We start from the raw sequence: 7,533 nt of genomic DNA, 5'->3' as shown, positions 1-7,533 counted from the left end.
ATAAGTAACGGTTGCTTAGCTTGCTCTTGGACAAGTGCTCTGTTTGGTTGGGGTAGTTCCTGAAACAAATGTCAACAATGCTTTCCCCCAATCTCTTGAGTCTTTTGCAAAGTTTTCCATTCATCTGAAGCTTTCCTAATGCCAGCTGTGTCTCGGAGGCCTGCCTCATACTCGTCTGTTCCCTGCCTGCCCAAAGAGTTAAGATAAATGAAACGACAGACTCCGTAAGCCACACTACCCGGGTCTTATTGACTATTTCATCTGGTCTGAGGGTACCACACTGTGTCGTATGGAACTAAATGCATTCTGAGGCGGAAGCACCAGGATAAGAATTCTTCATACCGTAGCCCAGGAGGAAGAGAGGGAAAACACAGAAAACTTTGTCTAGAAGATAAATAGAAGATGATGGGCAAGAAAGGTCACATGGAGACACAGGTTAGACACCAACGCAGAAGGGCTTTTATGTCCAAAGGGCAGCAGTGTCAGTTTGATTCTGCATGTGCTTGTAGAAAGAGCTGGACAGTTTCTCTCTCTGCCTATGACTCAGGATGTAGCTCTCCATCTACTGCTCGAGCACCTGCCTGCATTCGGCTGTGCTTCCTGCCGTGATGATAATGGACTAGACCTCTGAAACTGTAAGCAAGCCACCAATTAAATGTTTTCTTTCAGAAAGAAAGAAGGAGGTAGACAGAGAGCTAGCTGTATTTATATGCTGAGTCACATGCCTCTGCCTTCTACTCCACCCCAGAGCGGCTACAAGTACCCAAAGACAGCTGTGCAAGACTGACCTTCATATCTCTTTAACCTGCCAAACCTGAGGTGCTAGCAAATACCTGAAATTCTTGAAATTACCTTCCCTACTCATCCTTGATCTCCAGGACCCTTAGGGGCTAATGAATGCTAGCCTTCCATGTCACTCTCGACCTATTTTTTTTAACCCCATCTTCCTCACCCTATTTGCCTATTGGAAAAGCTAGAATATCCAGTGTCAGGTGAAGATCTCTGCCCTCTGATAGTCTTTGTAACTATCTGGGTTAATGGGCTGAGTCCCTGGGTCCCTAGATACATTTTGTATAGGAAATTATTTATGTATCACATACTATATTATTTGGTGTTTGTTGTTTTTTTTTTAAAGAAGGTCTCTATCCAGGCTGTCCTCAAACTTGATATGTAGCCAAGGATGACCTTGAACTTCTGATCCTCTTACCTTCCAAGTGCTGGGATTCCAGGTGTGTGCCTATACAGTTTATGAGGTGCATGTTAGGTAAACACTCTACCAACCCAGCCATATATCTCCAGACCCTTACCTGGTATGTTGTAAGAGCTAGAATTCCCACAGAAAGCCCAGAAAATCCTATATTTACTTAGTACTCAAGCTGTGTACCCAGACCACAGCCCCGCCCTCCAGTGCCCAGCCTTTGTTCAGAGGACAGTGTACAGCTATGAGGCCAAGGTATTTCTCAATGTCTAAAGGTCAAGAGAAAGGGCACAGCTCAGAGTCCATATTCATCTGTTTCGTTTCTTTCAAAGTGACTTAATAAAGATCACTAGGAGGCTGGAGGCTACCTGAAACTGTCAGGAGACACAGGGAGACTACTAACAGGCAGAGCTGGAGGCAGCAAGGTAGCCAAAAGCTGACTGATGGTGGGAGCCAGTCCAGGACCCAGTAAAGCAGGGGAAAGGAAGGTGCATGGCCACAGTCTCTGGGAAAATTTTTTGTTGTTGTTGCCCTTTGAACAGATCCTCCATGGGGGTTCCTGAACAGTGACTGCAGAAGCATATCTCTCCTGGAGGATGGAGAAGCCTAGGACAAAACAAATGTTTCTCTTGGTTTTATGAACATCCTGGATCACCACTGTTCGTTCATGAAATTCATAACAAAGAGGCATACGATTGTTAAACCCACATGGAGAAGCATGTATGGAACATGAAGGATGGATGATTGGCATTACACAGGTACAGACATGCCTTTATTAGCACGTGAACTTCTCCCTGGAAGTGAGGTTGGAGATGTGACTCAGTTAATCTATACCTGCCTAGCATTCACGAAGCCCCAGGCTGAACCCCAACCTGGGCATACCACGTGAGCATAGTGGTGCATGCATGCCTGGTAATTCTAGCTCCAGGAAACTGGGGTAGGAAGATCAGAAGTTCAAGCTACATAGTGAGTTCGAGGCAATAAATAAGCAAACAAAATCTTTCCAGATAGTGGTGACATTAACATTAAATCTGGCTGAACACTCCTGAAGTGTTTATCTTCCTAGTAAGAAAGGTTTCTGGGGCTGGAGAGATGACTTGGCAGTAAAGACCCTTTTTGCTCTTACAGAGGACCTGATTCAGTTCCCAGCACCTGCACGAAAGCTCATAGTGATTAGTAACTTAAGTTTCAGGGGATCTGATGCCTCTTTCTCTGGAACTGATATTTATGTTGTTTTTTTTGAGACAAGGTTTTTCTGTGTAGCCCTGGCTGTCCTGGAACTCTACCTGTTGACCAGGCTGGCCTCAACTCAGAGATCTGCCTGTATCTGCCTCCTGAGTGCTAGGATGTTAGAGGTATGTGACACCACTGCCCACCTAGCTACTAAACAAAACAAAACAAAAGGCTTCAGTAAGATGACTGGTGGCTTATATCTTTAATCCTAGCATTCGGGAGGCAGAGGCAGGCAGGTCTCTGTGAAGCCAGCCTGGTCTACAAAGCTAGTCCAGGACAGCTAGGACAGTCATACAGAGAAACCTTGTCTCAAAAAACCAAAAAAAAAAAACAAAAACAAACAAACAAACAAAAAAGGCTTCAGTGGTCTGATTTGAGTAATTTTTAGGAAAGGAGTTTCAGGAACTGTTACTAGTAACTTGTCTCTGGAAAATTCTAGCATTCTTGTTCTCATTTCCCTGGGTGGGAGAAGAAGGCAAGGCATTGGACATGAACCACTGCTTTCCACTCCTGGCTTTGTTCAGAGCATGTGACCCTGTGAGCCTCAGGCCCGTTCTATGTTAACCATAACCTTCAGAGTTAGAATTGCTTGTGAACATTCTAAGACTTTAAATGACTGGTCAATCAGCTGCAATTAATGCAGCTGTTGTAAGAATCCCATCTTCATAGTCTCTAGAGAAAGAAGCAAGACTGGACAGCATTCATGTTTGTTCTGGATAAGAATCTGCCCCCTGCTCTCTCCTCCCTCACTTCACTTGGGCTTTGAAAGCTTCACTGGCCTCTTAAAACACCCGTAATCCCAGCACTTGGGAGAAAGAGACAGGTGGATCTCTGTGAGTATGAGGCCAGACTGGTCTACAAAGCAAGTCCAGGACAACCAAGGTTACACAGAGAAACCCTGTCTCAAAAAACAAATCAAAGAAAAACAAAACAAGATTCTACCTCCCCCATCCTTCTTACCTGACCAGCCTCAGCTTAGAACCATAGTCTTAGAATCCTGGAAGAGACTTTTTTCCCTCCCTCCCACTATTTTCTCTCTCCATATCACATTCTTATTGACCACATACACTGATGGATCTGTTTGCTCTCCTTTCCTCTCTCCACCGACCTGCTAATCTCAATGAAGACAGAGGCAGACATTTCTGACTCATCACTACATCCTCTCCTCTAGAGCCTGACCTTATGATGCCTTCCTCATGCTAGAAGCTCCAAAAATATCTGAGCAGTGGTGACATATGCCTTTAATCCCAGTACTTAGAAGGCAGAGGAGGATGGATCTCTAAGTTCAAGGTTAGCCTCATTCTAAATAACGAGTTCCAGGATAGCCAGAGCTACACAGAGAAACCCTGTCTCAAGCAAAACAATTAGCTCCAAAAGTGTGTGTTGAACAAGTGACTAACCATTGCACTTTCCCTTCTCTTGGTGTGGCAGTCCGTAGCCCAGAGCCGTGTGACACAAAGAGGTGGTTGTCAAACTCTGTGATCTGTCCTTACTTTGTTCTCTCCCTCAGCTGAGCTTCCCCCAGGCTATTCCTGATGTCTTTCCCAATTCCCCATCTCCAACAGGCGGGCATGCTTCCTGCAGCTCACAGGGGACTTCCCTGCTGCCTTGTAGTGTTCCTAGACTTTGAAGCGTTTCTCCCAACCTTAGGGACCATGCACTAGTTGACACTAATTTGTGTCAAGTGGTACTGTCTCAGGGGCACTCAGTTGAGAGCCATTTATTTCACACCTCTGCATTAAATGCCAGGTACTTAATATCAAGCACAATACAAAAGTGGATGAGACATAGGACTTCCTGACCTTCAGCGGTCTGGTGGGGAGACACATTATTATAGCATTAGGTAACAAGGATGATGGCTAATATTAATCATCGATTCAACAGGATCTAGAATTAGGCAAGTTTCCGGGTCTTTCTGCAAGGGAGAGTCTCAATTAGGTTAGTTGAAATGGGAAGATCCACCCACACGGATGGCACTACAGGCTGGAGTTGAGGCTGCATAAAAAGAAAAGAGCAAGCTGAGCCTTTGAGTCTGTTTCTCTCTGCTTCCCGGTTACAGATCCTGTGTGACTGGCCATTCCAGGCGCTTGCTGCCTTGACCTCTCTACCCTGACCGTCTGTACCTAACACTGCAGGTGAAGATAAACCTTTCTTGAGTTGTGTTTGTGTACCTATTCTTTCTTTTTAAAAATTAATCTATTCATGTGTTATAGCTAATATATTCTAGTCAAACTCATCACCCCATGAAGCTGCATCGGTAGGTATTTTATTACAACCATGAGAAAAGTAAGTTCTGCAAAGGTCAAAGATTTGCTACACAAAAGAAAAGGCAGACAGTGGGGAAGAATTCTTATCCAGCGGGAGAGAAAGGAGGACCAAAGAATGCTTAACAGAGTTGATGATGTGAGTCAACAGTCTTACAAGTAGAGGGGGCAGCCTCAGCCCTCACATGGAACTGAAATGCGGTATTTTATGGACATATCAGGATGTGCTGGTGTATTCAGTCAGAGGTATGTGCTGGGTCCAGATCAGGGAAGGCTCTGGAGTCATGGTTGGAAGCTAAATGAGTAGCAGCAAAAGGTCACTGCAAGTTTTAGGCAGGGATTGGAGATAGAAGATACCGGATTTAAAGAAGACACACTTGGAAGCACACGGAGCCCATGAGGTATAATGAGGATCTGACCCCACTTGGTGAAAGCAGAGAGACAAGGCTATAAAGGGGTTTAAGAGCCTTGAAGAGGAAAAACTGGCAGGACCTGATTACTGATTCAGCATGTGACAGGCATAGGAGGGAGGGTGGCAAAGACTGATGATGGCTTAGGACCCTAGGGAAGCAGACAGGAAAATGGATGAGGTGCTACTTAAGGTGGAGCTAGGTTGAAATGGAAGTTCTAGTCACTAGAATGAGGTGAAACTTGAGAGCAACAGACTGATTTTTAGAGTCATTGGCTTGAAAGTGACTAAAACTAATGAAAGAGAAAGCCAACCCTCAGGAGAGTTGGGAGCCATGGAGAGGCAACTTGGAGAGAGGGAGTAAGCAGCCTCTAGTGACCTGTCCAGTGACTGTTATGTTCCCACTGCCTTCAGACAGGCCCTCATCTTGGATACCAAGCTCTAATACGCTTTGCCTGTATTGATTTCTTTACTCTTCTACAAAATCCCCAGAAGTAACTTGCTCATATTCCAACTGTTAATCAGTAAGTGGAGACAGGCATGCTGTGGGATGGAGTTCTAAGGAGCAGGGGTGGATGGTGGTTTACTTGAGCCTCGTGAGTCAGTTGCTAAATATTTCTTTCAATTCTCCCTACCCAGTCTCACAGACAAAAAGGCAGCCACAGTGTTGACTGTTAACTACAAAGAGATGTGACAAATTTTGAAAGAGGAAAAAAAAAATCACGTCTAGATTTGAACAAGCTCTTCAGGAATTAATTTTGAATTCCCCTGGGAGCCCCTGCGGAACTGAACGAATGTTGCTGAGAAATGTTCGCATCACGTCTATGAGCACACTTTGTTCTGGGAGTTGGGCATGAGTGGGAGAGATGCTCATAATACACACAGATGCTCCAAGGAAGGGTATGCAAGCTTTGAGGGCCATCCCTCTATTCACCTCACGCCTTCTGAGCTTAAATGGTATGTTAAGACACACGTTCCAGTTAAGAATTTTATTACTATATTGCTATAGGAGACAGACCTGCATCCGTTATTCATACTATCTCGGTGACAAAAGACCTGATGGAAGCAGCTTAAGGAATGAAGGGTTTATAGTGGATACAGTCCATCATGAAGAAGGAATGGCAGTGGGGGTGCTGTCAGGACTCCTCACATCTCTATGACCCAGGAAGCAGAAAGACTGGGGCCAGAAGTAAGTCCAGACTATGACCTTCAGGGCCTGCCTCCAGTGATCAATTTCCTGTTAGCCAGCTCTCTCTCTCTCCTGTTTGTTTGTTTAGGTTTTTTGAGACAGGGTTTCTCTGTGTATCCTTGGCTGTCCTTGCCTGTCCTGAGCTCTCTTTGTAGACCAGGCTGGCCTCAAACTCACAGCGATCTGCCTGCCTCTGCCTTCCAGGGTGCTGGGATTAAAGATGTACACCACTATGCCTGGCTCAGCCAGCTCTTGAAAAACTTTCATAGTCTCCCCAAACAATGTCATCACATTAGGGCCAATTGTTCAAATACATGTGGGTGATATTTTTATATCAAAACCATGACAAGATACATGACTCACTTTATTGGCTTTTTTTTTCTTTTTTATTGGCTCTTTGTGAATTTCACAGCATGCCCCCCAATCCCACTCATCTTTCCATCCTTCCATATCTGCCCTCCACCCTTGAAACCTTCCCACAAAAAGAAAATAAAAAAGAAAAATAAACAAAAACAAAGCAAAAGCATCTCACCATGGAAGCTACAGCATGTCATGGTGTGTCACACAGAATAACCTTTTGCCTAAATAGTGTTCCTTGCAAATGTTCATTGCAATGAGTCATTGGTCTGGTTCGAGGCCTCTGGCTTCTGCTACACTTTCAATACTGGATCCTCCAGTATTGGAGGACTCGTCTTGAATATCCTGTTATTGCCCTTTGTCATGGAGATCCTGCAGCTTTGGATTGGCAGGATCCACCCCTTCATGTGCTCCAGCAGTTCATAGATGGGTGGGCCCACTCAAAGACCTGGATCTGGGCCTGGGTGGTAGCTGAGTTGGTCAGCTCGTCAGCTCTCCTGTCAGCCACCAGGGCCAGCTCTCCCACTTTGCCCAGACTATTCATTTTATAGGAAACCTTTTCTGTACATTTTGGTGACATTTCATTTTCTGTAATTATAACTAAGGCCAGATAATGATGGCCTGTTACACAGCTACTAAAAATAAAGTATGCAATCTTTTTTAGTTAGAGTTTTATTGCTGCGAAAAAAGACACCATGACCACAGAAACTCTCATAAAGGAAAACATTTAATTGGGGCTGGCTTACAGTTCAGAGTTTTAGTTCATTATCCTCATGGTATGGGAAGCATGGCAACAGGCAAACATGGTGCTGGAGAGGTATCTCAGTTCTCCACCTGGATCTGCAGGCAGCAGAAAGTGACAGTGACAGGCTGGCCAGCCTTG

The 7,533-nt window shown here is 44.9% G+C and overlaps 1 long non-coding RNA gene across 2 annotated transcripts; it reads left to right on the top strand.

Annotated features, from left to right (window-relative positions):
* Nucleotides 1–503: 503 nt before the first annotated feature.
* LOC132649234 (uncharacterized) lies at nucleotides 504–7,313 on the top strand. Of its 2 annotated transcripts, XR_009587667.1 has the most exons (5): nucleotides 504–635; nucleotides 1,741–1,956; nucleotides 4,491–4,566; nucleotides 5,744–6,004; nucleotides 6,114–7,313. It is a non-coding gene; the product is annotated as an uncharacterized LOC132649234 (long non-coding RNA). The 2 variants fall into 2 exon arrangements; XR_009587666.1 differs by having other exon boundaries at nucleotides 5,744–7,313.
* Nucleotides 7,314–7,533: the final 220 nt, after the last annotated feature.

Source organism: Meriones unguiculatus, chromosome 19, assembly GCF_030254825.1.
Source record: "Meriones unguiculatus strain TT.TT164.6M chromosome 19, Bangor_MerUng_6.1, whole genome shotgun sequence".
Taxonomy (NCBI): Eukaryota; Metazoa; Chordata; class Mammalia; order Rodentia; family Muridae; genus Meriones; species Meriones unguiculatus.
The sequence above is the reverse complement of the archived record's forward strand: the minus strand, read 5'-3'. Positions and strand labels throughout refer to the sequence as shown.